The sequence below is a fragment of the Mirounga leonina genome, unplaced genomic scaffold, assembly GCF_011800145.1.
Source record: "Mirounga leonina isolate KUSES-001 unplaced genomic scaffold, KU_Mleo_1.0 Mir_180, whole genome shotgun sequence".
Classification (NCBI taxonomy): Eukaryota; Metazoa; Chordata; class Mammalia; order Carnivora; family Phocidae; genus Mirounga; species Mirounga leonina.
The window spans coordinates 30,191,586-30,205,531 of NW_023270469.1; the positions used below are offsets into that span (position 1 = coordinate 30,191,586).

The following is a 13,946-nucleotide window of genomic DNA, read 5'->3' on the forward strand; positions in this document are numbered from 1 at the left end:
TTCCTTCCTTCCTTCCTTCCTTCCTTCCTTCCTTCCTTCCTTCCTTCCTTTCTTCCTTCCTTCCTTGATGCTTCTATTCTATGAATAGACACTGATAAACTTTTTAGTTTAGACTCTCGGGTTTTGAGTAATGATTTTCTGTGGGATTCTCTTGTGGGTTCAGTGCGTGATTTTTTGTGACATCTATTTTGACTGTTCAACTTATTTCTTAAATCTCAGTGGTGTTCTTGGTAACTGAGGTTTCTGAATATATGGACTCTGGGTGCAAAGGATGGCTCTAAGTCCCAGAATTAACAGGCTGGATCAGTCAATACTACCTTCTGCAATTTTTTAATTAATTATTTTTTAAGGTTTTATTTATTTAAGTAATCTCTACACCCCATGTGGGGCTCGAACTCATGACCCTGAGATCAAGACTTGCCTGCTTTTCTGACTGAGCCAGCCCGGTGCCCCTACCCTCTGCAATTTAAATGAACAAAAATCAATTATCATCAGTAACATCAAAATATAGCAACCCTGGCCTACCATTTCTGCCAGGCAATGGAATGTCCAGAGGGCGTGGTGGCAATGCTCTCCAACTCCCTGTATCCCACTCTAGAGGAAAACTGGCTCCAGTCCTATCTAGTGCCTCTCACACCAAAAAGGTCCTCTATTTACAGACACAATGATTCAAGTCACCAGAAAGCCTGTGCTATGACAAAGAGCGGTTCTTCACACTCTGAAGGAAACATTCCACAAGTCCAATAGGTACCATTTCTGAAATTTAGTTAGTCCTAGGCAGTGTTAAGGGCTTACGTTTATTATTTCATTTTACCTTCCCAACCATTCTATAAGGAAGGGATGATTTTCCCCACTGTTCAGATGAATAGGGTTCAAAATCTTGCCCTGCTTACACAATCATTGAGTGGCAGAGGTAGGATTCAAACTTAGAGCTGGCTGGTCCTAAAGCCTGGAACTCTTAAGCATTACACTATATCCCTCCCTTCAGCCATAGTTTCCAATTGCATGTTTAGCAAGCAACCTCTTGGTTATGAATTTGGCATCTTAGAAGGGGGAACTGCCCTACAGGCATTTTGGTTCAGGACACCAAAAAAGAAATACCCCAGAATGCACGTACATCAAATGATATTTCCTGGCAAGTTTGAGAAATATGAACCAGTGCTCTGGCACCTGTTCACTTTTGGGGGAAACTGATACACTCAAGATCCTAAAACTCACCTCAGACCTGTTAGAATGGCTATTATCAAACAGACAAGAAATAAGTGTTGAGAGTAACAGAGAAAAGGGAACCCTTGTGTACTGTCGATGGAAATGTAAATTGGTGCAGCCACTATAGAAAACAGTATGGAGGTTCCTCAAAAATTAAAAATAGAACTACCAAATGAGCCAGCAATTCCTCTTCTGGGTTTTTATCTGAAGAAAACAAAAGCCTTAGCTTAAAAGATATCTGCACCCCTCCCACCCCCGTTCACTGCAGCATTATTTACAATAGCCAAGACATGGAAATAACCCAAGTGTCTACTTTTTTTTAAAGTTTATTTACTTATTTAAGTAATCTCTACACCCAGTGTGGGGCTTGAACTCACGACCCCGAGATCAAGAGTGGAACGCTTGCTCTTCTGACTGAGCCAGCCAAATGCTCCCACCTAAGTGTCTATTAATGGAGAAATAGATAAAGGCAATGTGGTATGTATACACAATGGGATATTATTCAACCATAAAAAGGAATGAAATCTTGCCACTGCAACAACATGCATGGACCTTGAGGGTATTATGCTAAGTGAAGTAAGTCAGACAGAGAAAGACAAATGCCACATGATCTCACTTATATGTGAAATCTAAAAAACCAAAAGCCCCACCAAGCTCATAGATACAGAAAACAGACTAGTGGGTGCCAGAGGATGGGGTAGTGGGTGGGAAAAATGGGTGAAGGGGGTCAAAATATACAAACTTCCGGGGTGCCTGGGTAGTGCAGTGGGTTGAGCGGCCAACTCTTGGTTTCGGCTCAGGTCGTGATCTCAGGGTTGTGAGATCAAGCCCTGCGCTGGGCTCTGCGCTCAACACAGAGTCTGCTTGGGGTTCTCTCTCCCTCTCCCTCTCCCCCTCCCACTCTTGCTCTCTCTCTCTCAAATAAATAAATCTTTTTTTTTTTTAAAGGATGATATTTATTTGAGACAGAGAGAATGAGAGACAGAGAGAATGAGAGACAGAGAGCATGAGAGGGAGGAGGGTCAGAGGGAGAAGCAGACTCCCCGCCGAGCAGGGAGCCCGATGCGGGACTCGATCCCGGGACTCCAGGATCATGACCTGAGCCGAAGGCAGTCACTTAACCAACTGAGCCACCCAGGCGTCCCAATAAATCTTTTTTTTTTTTTAAAAAGATACAAACTTCCAGTTATAGAATAAGCCACAGGGATGTAATGTATAGCATGGTGACTATAGTTAATAATACTATATTGCACATTTGAAAATTGCTAAGAGAATAAATCTTAAAAGTTCTCATCCCAAGAGGAAAAGAGTTTGTAATTATGTATGGTGATGGATGTTAGACTTTCTGTGGTGATCATTTCCCAATGTATACAAATACTGAATCGTTACATTATGTACCTGAAACCAATATATGTCAATTATACCTCAATAATTTTTTCAGAGGCCTAGAACTGCAAAACTAAGCATTAGACCTATCTAAGTGAGACCTGCTGAAGTGATGCCCACAGAATAGTCAAAACACCCTTGAAAAAAAAAAAGACTGAAATGAATATAACACTGTATGTTAACTACACCGGATTAAAAAAAAAATCCTTTGGGGCACCTGGCTGGCTCAGTCCATACAGCATGTGACTCTTGATCTCAGGGTTGTGAGTTCAAGCCCTACACTGGGGAGAGAGGTTACTTAAAAAACAAAAAATAAAAACAATAAAAAATTTTTTTTAAATCCTTCAAAAAAAAAAAAAAAAAAAGGACTCATGCTTCCTGATTTCAAAACTTACTACAATGCTACAGTAATCCAGACACGGTGGAACTGGCATAAGAATAGACATATAGATCAATGGAATAGAATTGAGAGTCCAGAAATAAACTTTTACATTTATGGTCAATTTATTTTCAACAAGAGTGCTAAGACATAAATCGAGAAAGACTACTGGATATACAAATGCTAGAGAATGAAGCTGGATCCCTACCTTATAACATACAGAAAAAATAAATCAAAAGGGATCATGGACCTAAATGTTAAGAGGTAAAACTATAAAACTCTAAGAAGAAAACATAGGAGTAAATCTTCAGGACCTTGGGTTAGGCAATGGTTTTGTATACAGTACATGGTACCACAACATAAGCAACAAAAGGAAATAAAAATTGGGCTTCATTAAAATTAAAGCAACCAAAGAAAAAATTGATATATTGAACATCAACATAGAAAAACTTCTGTGATTCAAAGGACACCATTAAGAAATGACACCCACGGGTATTATGTTGAGCGAAATAAGTCAAACAGAGAAAGACATATATCATATGATCTCACTGATATGAGGAATTCTTAATCGCAGGAAACAAACTGAGGGTTGCTGGAGTGGGGGGTGGGGTGGGAGGGATTGGGTGACTGGGTGATAGACACTGGGGAGCGCTGTGAATTGTGCAAGACTGTTGAATCACAGATCTGTACCTCTGAAACAAATAATGCAATATATGTTAAGAAAAAAAAAAGAAGAAGAAGAAGGTAGCAGGAGGGGAAGAATGAAGCGGGGGAAATCGGAGGGGTAGACGAACCATGAGAGATGATGGACTCTGAAAAACAAACTGAGGGTTCTAGAGGGGAGGGGGGTGGGAGGATGGGTTAGCCTGGTGGTGGGTATTGAGGAGGGCACATTCTGCATGGAGCACTGGGTGTTATGCACAAACAATGAATCATGGAACACTACATCTAAAACTAATGATGTAATGTATGGGGATTAACATAAGAATATAAAAAAAAGATGTACATTCCCAATTAAAAAAAAAAAAAGAAATGACACCCACGGAATGAGAAAATATTTGCAAATCATACATCTGATAAGGGTCCAGTATCCAGAATGTATGAAGACTTCTTACAACTCAACAATAAAAAGACAAATAACCCAACGTAAAAATAGGCAAAGTATTTTTAAATACTTTGAATATACATTTCTCCAGTGAAGATACACAAATAGCCAATATGCACAAGATGCACAACGTTATTTATTAGAAAAATGCAACTCAAAACCACAATGAGATACTACTTCACACAGGACAGCTCTAATAAGAAAGGCAGACAATAACAAGTGTTGATCAGAATGTGGAAAAGTTGGAACCCTCATACATTGCTAGTAGAAATGTGAAATGGTGCAGCCATTTTGGAAAATAGTTCTTCGAAAAGATACACAGTTATTAGATGACCCAGCAACCCCTCAAAATGAGAACACGTTCACACAAAAACTTGCACACAAATGTTCATGGCGGCGTTATTCATCATAGCCCCCAAATGGAAACAAACCAAATGTCCATCAACTGATGGATGCATATACAAAAATTGTTTATCCATACACTGGAATATTATTCAGCCATAAAGGCAGTTAGGTCCTGATACATGCTACAACATAGCTAAACTCCGAAAACATGCAGGGTGATCAAAGCCAAATACAAAAGACTACATGTTGTAGGATTCCATTTATATAAAATGTCCAGAATAAGCAAGTCTACAGAGACAGAAAGTAGATTAGTGGTTGCCAAGGGCTGGGTTGGGGGGAAGAGGATGAAGAATGGAGAGTGATTGCTAATAGTACTTTTGGGGGGTGATGAAAATATTTTAAAATTAGTTTGCGGTGATGGCTGCACATCAACACTAAAGTGTGAATTCTGTGGTAAGAGAATATAATCTCAATAAAGCTGTTCAAAAAAGTGATGCCTAGCCAGCAACTTCCAACTTTGTTATAGTATTATATACATTAAACCCATATATATGGGCTGTGTGTGTATATATTCATTTACACATGCATATGAACACATGTTGAGACAAAAAGAACAGATATATTTTATTTTTTAAAAAGATTTTATTTATTTATTTGGCAGAGACAGAGAGCACAAGCAGGGGGAGCAAGAGTGGGAGAAGCAGGCTCCCCGCTTAGCAGAGAGCCCGATGCGGGGCTCAATCCCAGGACTCCAGGATTATGACCTGAGCCTAAGGCAGACACTTAACTGACTGAGCAACCCAGGTGCCCCAGAAACAGATATATTTTAATTACTTAAGCAGCGAATAAATTTTTTAAGTCTGAAGATTTCTGATAGTGGCACTGTTATTTCTCATATTGCGCTTGCCAGTTTTGTGACTTTGGTATAATTTACATGCGTTTAAATACTTACACCATATATGTGTACAAGGCTGGGTGCAGTGTCAGTTATGGAAGGGATGACTATCCCCATATAAATAATAAACTCTTAATAATAAATGTGTCATATAATAAATATGAAAAAATGTGTGTATAGAATATCTTCTCGCTCATCTTTATTGACATTCACTTACAGGTTGAGGCACTAAAGAAAATGTTCTCTCACAGACCAATGATAAGTACTTCTAAACGTTATGGTATGCTTTTTTAACCTTTCACACATTTTATGTCGATTTAAATTTAAATTTTTATTTAAATGTTTTATGCCCCATTATAGAATATAACATAATTTCCATCTTTCTGCAATAACAAATAGTAGCTTGAAGAGCTCAGACACATTTCCAGTCCAGGAAAAGAATTTGAAAGGAACTTTAGTTGGTTCAGCAGGGAACGAAAACTAACTTCATATTATCCTCTGGGAGTTGTGAAATCTCCTTAACTCAGTGAAGAACAGAGGTTCTTTTTAGGACAGGAGTGAAGGACATCACTAGAAAGCTCTTTAACCTTCTTTTTCAGGCTCTTGTTCAAGCAAATAGAAAAGAAGGCTAGGTAAGCTTTCAGCTGTAGCTCAAAGCACCTCCAAGATCATTTGAAAGGGTGTTTAGCACTGTTTTCAGATCTGGAAGCTGCTACTAATAACAATATCCAAAGGATATGCTTTTCAGACTCCCACTCTTAGGCCTATTTAATCAGGGACGGATCTTAGAGCCTCTAAGTTTGATCTAGTTTATCTTCTGCATTTAGCCAGGAATATACTTCAAAGCACGATCATGCCTGATGGTTCAAATCTTCCATGGTTCTGCTTTTACAAACAGTTGCTTCTCCTAATCTTAAAAGGTCTTCAGGAAAAAAGAGGTTTTGCTGTTTTCCATGATAAGACATCCTTGCTCATCCTTGAGCATCTCCTTCCCTCTCTTTGTGAGTCTGCTTCTCTTTGGGTAAGGCAAGCGCTCCTGGAGAAGTTACTTCTAAATCAAGTTTGGAGGGATCAAAGGCATGCAGTGGAGCTGCTACTTGAAAAATGAGTTCATTCAACAAATATTCAAAGAGTATCCGTGAAGTGTCAGGTCCAGTGCTGGGTGCTGGGAAGTCAATGAACAAGACAGACGCAGTCCTCTGGCCTCATGGCCAATCATTTTATGATATAAGTACCCACTAATTAATTATTTTTATTAACTTTGCTAATACTTAACCTTCATTTACAGGTACTGTAATTGTTGTGCTTAAGAAACCATGTGGATCTCTACCATATAACTGAAGAACTGATGGAAACCGGAGACATGAAGATGTCTAATCAACTGGCTTGCTTTATAGGCATTAGGGGCATCTTATTTCAAGAAGAAACCCATCCTGATGCAATTTAAATCCATCTTGTCTTGTTTAAGCTTTAAAAAAGAGAAAACTGTACCAGGTTTCCTCTGAATATTTCTTGACTTGTTTTTCTCCATCTGTATTCAGTCACCATCTTTCCATGATCCCATTGGCTGTGTTTCATGCTCCTACTTATGGCATGGGAAGAACTTATAAAACTCTTACTGTTAGAAATAAAAGAAATCCTTTAACAATTGCCATAGTCTTTTTTTTTTTTTTAAGAATTGGGTAAGTTTTGGGGCACCTGGGTGGCTCAGATGGTTAAGCATCTGCCTTCGGCTCAGGTCATGATCTCTGGGTCCTGGGATCAAGTCCCACATCGGGCTCCCTGCTTAGCTGGGAGCCTGCTTCTCCCTCTCCCTCTGTCTGCTGCTCCCCCTGCTTGTGTGTTCTCTCTCTCTCTCTCAAATGAATAAACAAAATCTTAAAAAAAAAAAAATTGGGTAAGCTTTTCCTTGCCTCATGAGAATTTAAGAAGGGCTATCTTTCCCATTAAGATAGCCTTTTAAAGCACTCCTATTTTATTAAAGCATCATTATGATCTCTTATGCAAAACATTTGGAAATTATTGAAATTCTTGGACATTTTGGTTGAGGATATATATTAATCATAGTTGTTTTCTTTGCATTGAACCCCATGGTTGTTTTATAGAGGATGAGTAACAACATGGCAACCAGGAAAATTAATTCCAGGTTATATGATTGAAAAGACAATTTAAATTTAATAGAGAGACCTCAGAAAGTTTGGCTAAAAATAAGTGTTGGGGTTCCTGGCTGGCTCAGTCGGTGAAACATGCGACTCTTGATCTTGGGGTCGTGAGTTTGAGCCCCACGATGGGTGTAGAGATTACTAAAATAAATAAATAAATAAGCTTTAAAAATAAATTGGTGTAGTTCTTTTCTCTGGTTGCCATTAGGTGTTAAGAAGTTAGTGAGCTTGCACAACTTAAGTAGAAGTCTTGTGTGAAAATGAGGAAGGGAACTGGGTCTGTGTTTCTTAAAACAAGAAAGTCATAGAAATATCTAGGTCTCCTACAGGCACATAGTTGATTTCCCCAGCCTTACATATATCTGACAAACATTCTGCCTTCCAGAAAGTTTGGTTGGGTAGAGACCCCAAAAATACTGTGTCAGAGAACCGAATGCGTTCTGAAATGAGGCAAGTTCTGCACACTGACAGGCTGCATTCAGTTGATGGTTAGCAACAAGATAAAAGACTAAAGAATTAGGCCAAATCCTCTGGATATCAAATGTATAATTGAATTTTTCCTTTTTCATAGCTTATCTCAGTGTCATGTAGGACTGCCGAATTTTTTCTCATAGTCAGCAATTTTTGGTTAATACTGCGGAGCCCTCTTTGTCCAGTACACAGTACCCTGGCTCCCGAAGGATACTTCTCTTTGTGTTTCCTTGGCAGAGTGTGTCCTATTTGGCAAGAACATACTGAGTGATCTGTGTGAACTATACGAAATGTCAGGCTGGCTCACTATCTGCCACTCGTCTAAACGAAAGTGACTGCAGTCTTTTCTGTTCCTCAAACACACCACCCTCCTTGTCTCGGGACCTTTTCACCTTCTATTCCCTCTGCCTTATCACTGGCTCCCCTTAGGTCTTGCAAAAATGGCTTCTCAGAGAGGCCTTCCTTGACCCCCTAGTCACAGTCGGCTTCCTTCTTAATACTTATCACGGTCCTGTTTGCGTGTTTATTGTCTCCGCCCACTAGAAAGCAAGCATCTGTTGGTAGAGACAGGCTATCTTGTTCTTGGAAGTATTCTCAGCACCTAGAACACAGGTGCTCAGTAAATGTGTATTTTATCCTGAACGAACTGTTCACCTAACATACCTGTAATGTGCTGGCAGAATAAATTGCTGTCACTGGGGATTATCCCGCCTGGGTTTGAACAAGACACTGGAAGCCTCTATCAGAGATTCTCAAACCTTACTGCATATTAGAATCACCTGGGAGGAGCACTTGCGTAGCTCAGTCGGTTAAGCGTCTGCCTTCGGCTCAGGTCATGATCCCAGGGTCCTAGGATCGAGCCCCGCATCGGGCTCCCTGCTCGGCGGGAAGCCTGCTTCTCCCTCTCCCCCTGCTTGTGTTCCCTCTCTCGCTGTGTCTCTGTCAAATAAATAAATAAAATCTTAAAAAAAAAAAAAAAAAGAAAGCCATACACAAACCCTTCACTTAGCTGTAGAAGTCAGAGGCAATCAATCCATCAGTCAAGTATTCGGGCTGCAAAGCAAACAAAAAACAATGCTCCCAGAAGAGGGAAGTATCCAAATTCCATTCTCTTCTCTGGAGGAGAAAGGTAGTAGTGGGCTCAGAAACACTTGCCCATATTTTTCCTAATGGCGAACTCTAAACTTTAAGACCTTACTTATAATTGGGACCTCTACTTTTTTTTTTTAACGGAAAAACATTGGTTATTGATGTTTTTCTCAAACAATGCAATTAATAGGCTTTTTTTCTTTATTTTTCAAAATCACCATCAGAGATGTTAACATAAATTAGGTCGATGCTGAAAGTCAATTGGTTTCCCCTCCAGTTAGAAAAGTCAAATGACTATAATAAAACAGAGAGGACACACGATTAGAAGTGGAAATATCTGAGTTACAGTCCAGGCTCTTCCACTGGCCAAGTGAATGAATGATCAGCGATTTTTCTTGCCTATGAAATGAGAATCGAGAATCGTAACACCTCTGCTGTCTGCTTCCATTGTTGTTTTTTCATAAACATTCCCTAAAAATGTTACAGTATGCAAACGAAAAGTACTGGTCTTCTGTCTTGTAGGTGAGCTTTTAAGAAAAAAAAAAAATTCCAGTGGTTACAGTAATCAGAAACACTGATCTAGGTTATACTATGTGCCCAACAAAGTGCCTAACAAAAACAGAACAAAACAAAAACCTGTCCACAATCAATGCTTGCCTTGTGCCACATTCTTGGCATATACCCACTACTAGGGAAGCGGAATCCATTAGATCAGAACAGTAGGTAGATCAACAAACATGGAAAGCAATCTCCTTTGCAGCAGGGGAAATCTCCTTTGCAGCAGGGGAAACTCGGCTCAGCCAAGTGCAGAAATAACACTGAAAAATCCACTTACTCATCCCCAACAGTCTATTTCCATCCCCAGATCCAAAGTTCTTTCATTTCCCAAGGATGATGTCCAGACTGTGGAAGGGACTATTTAAATTCAGAGACCCTCCTGTCAGTAAAGATCAGGGCAACAAACTTGAATAGCTCTGAGTTCAACAAGCTTCCACTCAAGGTTTTCAGTAGATGAGAGGCTCTGGGAAGTTGATAATTGACAGCAGTTTTGCTGTTGATCCTAGGACAGCTTAAAACACCCAGAAGTCCTGCCTCCTAACTTCTCAAGGCTAGAAATAACCTTAGAGAGATTATCTGGTTGAGAATTTGCTGGGACAGGTATGGGTTAAAAACTTGTGTGATCCAGGTAAGTCTTTAACCTCACCTCGCCTTAGTTTCCTTATTTGTCAGTAAAACAGACATAAAAACAGCTCCTTCGCAGGATTAATAATCTGAAGCTTAGTGGTGATATCCATAAAGTCAGCACCTATTAGGTTATCAATAAATTATAGCTAGTTTTTAAAAGTCAGTTGAGTGATTTTCAAACTTGTGAAACGTTGATATATTTATCAAATCATGTGAACCACGCAGTTTTTCAGTAGCTAATGGGACTATATTGTATATGATCAAGATAATATCGGGGCGCCTGGGTGGCTCAGTCATTAAGCGTCTGCCTTCAGCTCAGGTCATGATCTCAGGGTCCTGGGATCGAGCCCCACATTGGGTTCCCTGCTTGGCGGGAAGCCTGCTTCTCCCTCTCCCACTCCCCCTGCTTGTGTTCCCTCTGTCGCTGTGTCTCTCTCTGTCAAATAAATAAATAAAATATTAAAAAAAAAAAAGATAATATCACAAAAAGAACACATCTGTTCACCAAAACAAAGAAAGAAAATCCCCCCAAACGAGCTATTGAGCTGGATAATGTGTCCGAATCTCCCGTCTAATATTTGTTGGCTACTTGTTGATTTGATTTATGCCTGAGGTTGAGCCAACAGCAGCAACTATAGCCAGACAAACAGTGGTAGGCAAATGGAGGAAAGACCTATCGTTCAGATGAACTGCAGGCCTCATAGTTCGCAAACCTCTACTAATAACGCTTTATACTAGAGCTGATAAACTAATTCAGTGATTTTGAAACTTTTTTGAAAGCAGGAAAACTCTTCAAGAAGTTTAATTTTTTAAAAAAATTTTTGGCAGAATCTCAAGAGCTGTCCACAATCCCTGCTTGGCGGGAAGCTCAGAAAAAGCAGAAGCCCCAAAGAGAAAACAGAACAAAGGCTGAGCTGTATTTCTGCAAGCCCTGAGATCCTTCCACACTTCCCCACCCCTCACAGACATCACTGAAGTCTTCGTAGGCTTGGAGGGACACATTTTGAAAACACTTAAATCCAGCCCCTCATTCTGCAGATAAAGAAATTAAGCCATGAGAGGCTGAGACCTACCCAAGGTTGCAGTGAGTCTGTGAGAGAATCAACAGTAGGACCGAGGCCTGTGGCTTCTCAGCTCAGCATTTTCTCCCTCCACCAGGACTACTCAGATGTGATTAGTTTTTCCAAAATAACCCACTGGTTAAATAGATGAGGGAGAACCTTGAGATAAAGGGGTCACCTTGGCAGAGGTCAACTCCCTAAAAAATTTACCTTCTCAAACTGTCAGGTTGATCAGTTGTCCCTCCTTTGCCCACCTTTCCTACCATGTTCCACTATGTACCAAAATTATCTGTTTATAGTAGAGATCAATAAATTGGCCTGCACAGTGTGTCCCACTACCTTGAATTAGTTGCCAACATTTAAAAATCAGAAGGTCTTGTCTAAAAATTTGGATTTCCACCTTCTATTGAGACTGAGAAATTCTAGTAGCACTGAGCTCTCAAACTCAGTTGGTCACAACCCCAGGAGTTGAGTACAGGCATGCACTCTCCCATTTGTCATACTCCCCACTGGTCCCCACCTGCTTGTGGCCACTGCTGTCTGTTCCCTACAGGTATTGGAGTTTGTGACCCATGGTCTAAAGCTTATGTCTAAAGAAGCATTTTTGAGAACTGAACTTATAGGAACAATGGTAAACCGAGGATACAGCCATAGGGGACAATCTAATTTCAAAAAATGAGGTGGATGTCATCATAAATGATGCTGCTTTCCTGCACCGATTAAAGAGGAAACTTTCACAGTTTCCTGACTCATTTATTTTCTGAGGGCTGTTAAATTAACCATAGACTAATAGAGTTACCAGTCCCAGAACCACATTCCCATGTGTCCCTAGTCACATCACTATCTATGGCACAACTCCAAATAACCCAAGCCCCTCAGGAGCTGCATTATTAAACCCCACATCAGTCTGTTCCTGCATCCCAGGGCACCTCACTCAGCACTATGGTGAGAAGGACCTGGCTGAGGGCCCCAGGACCATTCCCGGGACTGGGGGCCGTGTGGCCCCGGTAGGAGACAGGAGAGGGGTTCAGTCCTGCTCTCCAGGAGTGGCAATCCAGGCTCTCCCAGCAGGTTCCTACTTCCTCCCTGCACTTCCCCAAATCTGTTATCTCCACACACACCTCCTCTGGCCCAATCACCTCGCTCTCCTCCCTCCTTAGTATTTACAAAGGTATCAGATAAACAAGTTCACCCAAAGCTTTCCAAAGTTGATAACTGTATATTTTTACTTTAGCCTTTTAACCTAAAAGTGTGTGTGACCAATAATAGAATTCTAGGGATCGTGATTAGTAGGTGGAACGAACAATTGGAGATTCAAAAGGCCTTCCCCGCAAATTAGTGCCATAGGGTTTATTTACTTGACCCTAAGAGCCACCTTTGTATCATTCCCCTCCTCCAGGACTTTGTTCAAACAGTACTTTCTCGGTGAGGCTTTCCCTAACCACCTTAAATTAAAATTGTGACCCTCCTCCCTCCACCCCACACTCCCTGCTTCATTCTTCTCCATATCACTTAGCTTAAGATGATACACTTACTATCTATGTTTTACTTACTTTTTCCTCTTCCTTCACTAGAACATAAGCTCCATGGGGTAAGGATTTCTGTCTGTCCCTCACATCTTCAGTGCCATGGCAGTGCCTGGTCCATAGCAGATGCTCACTAAAGGTTTGTTAAATAAATGAACTTGTCAGGCCCAAGCCCCAGGGTGACAATTACTTCAACAGTCAACAGATACAAAGTAGGGGCACCTGGGTGGCTCAGTCGGTTAAGCGTCTGCCTTCAGCTCAGGTCATGATCCCAGGGTCCTGGGATCGAGTCCCGCATCGGGCTCCCTGTTCAGCGGGAAGCCTGCTTCTCCCTCTCCCACTCCCCCTGCTTGTGTTCCCTCTCTTGCTGTGTCTCTCTCTGTCAAACAAATAAATAAAATCTTTAAAATAAGTAAATAAATAAATAAAATCTTTTAAAAATTTTTTTTCAGAGATGAAATATATTCTTTAAGAAAAAAAAATCTAGAATACATGTAGGGTAGCCCATCTGGGAAGCAGGACACTGAATGAGATGATTTTTTTTTTTTTTTTCAAAATGCTACAGTATAACCACACCGTAGGTAAGGTGTGGGGTGTGGGGTGTGGTGGTGGTGTGTGTGCATGTGCTTGTGTGTGTGTGTGTGTGTGTGTGTAGCAGTTACATCTTTAACTAGATTATGAACCTTTGTTCTTTGCTTCTGAGCTAACAGTGATGGAGTTCAGTTCTTTATCTGAAATGTGTCCTAGTAAATATACGTAATAAGACCTAATTTGAAAACGAAGCAGAGGATGCTCCTGGCTACTTAACTCTGCAGCACTGCCTTCCTGCTGTGCTTTGGGAAAGAGCTGTTTATTATGGGCTTTTTGTTGGTATTTATACCTTTTTACTCTGCTTCTTTAAATTCCTCAACCAGGGGGCGCCTGGGTGGCTCAGTTGGTTAGGCAACTACCTTCAGCTCAGGTCATGATCCTGGAGTCCTGGGATGAGTCCCGCATCGGGCTCCCTGCTCAGCGGGGAGCCTGCTTCTCCCTCTGACCCTCCCCCCTCTCATGTACTCTCTCTCTCTCTCTCATTTTTGCTCTCTCAAATAAATAAATAAATAAATAAATAAATAAATAAATAAATAAATAAA

General features: G+C 40.6%; 1 protein-coding gene and 1 long non-coding RNA gene across 6 annotated transcripts in view; one reads left to right on the plus strand and one right to left on the minus strand.

Moving 5' to 3' along the window:
* The window catches only part of CHD9 (chromodomain helicase DNA binding protein 9), a 215,238-nt gene that overhangs the window by 167,144 nt on the left and 34,148 nt on the right, over positions 1-13,946 (minus strand). The gene's annotated exons all lie outside the window — the stretch shown is intronic.
* Positions 5,548-6,969, plus strand: LOC118023792. The gene is made up of 2 exons (XR_004682894.1): positions 5,548-5,599; positions 6,608-6,969. It is a non-coding gene; the product is annotated as an uncharacterized LOC118023792 (long non-coding RNA).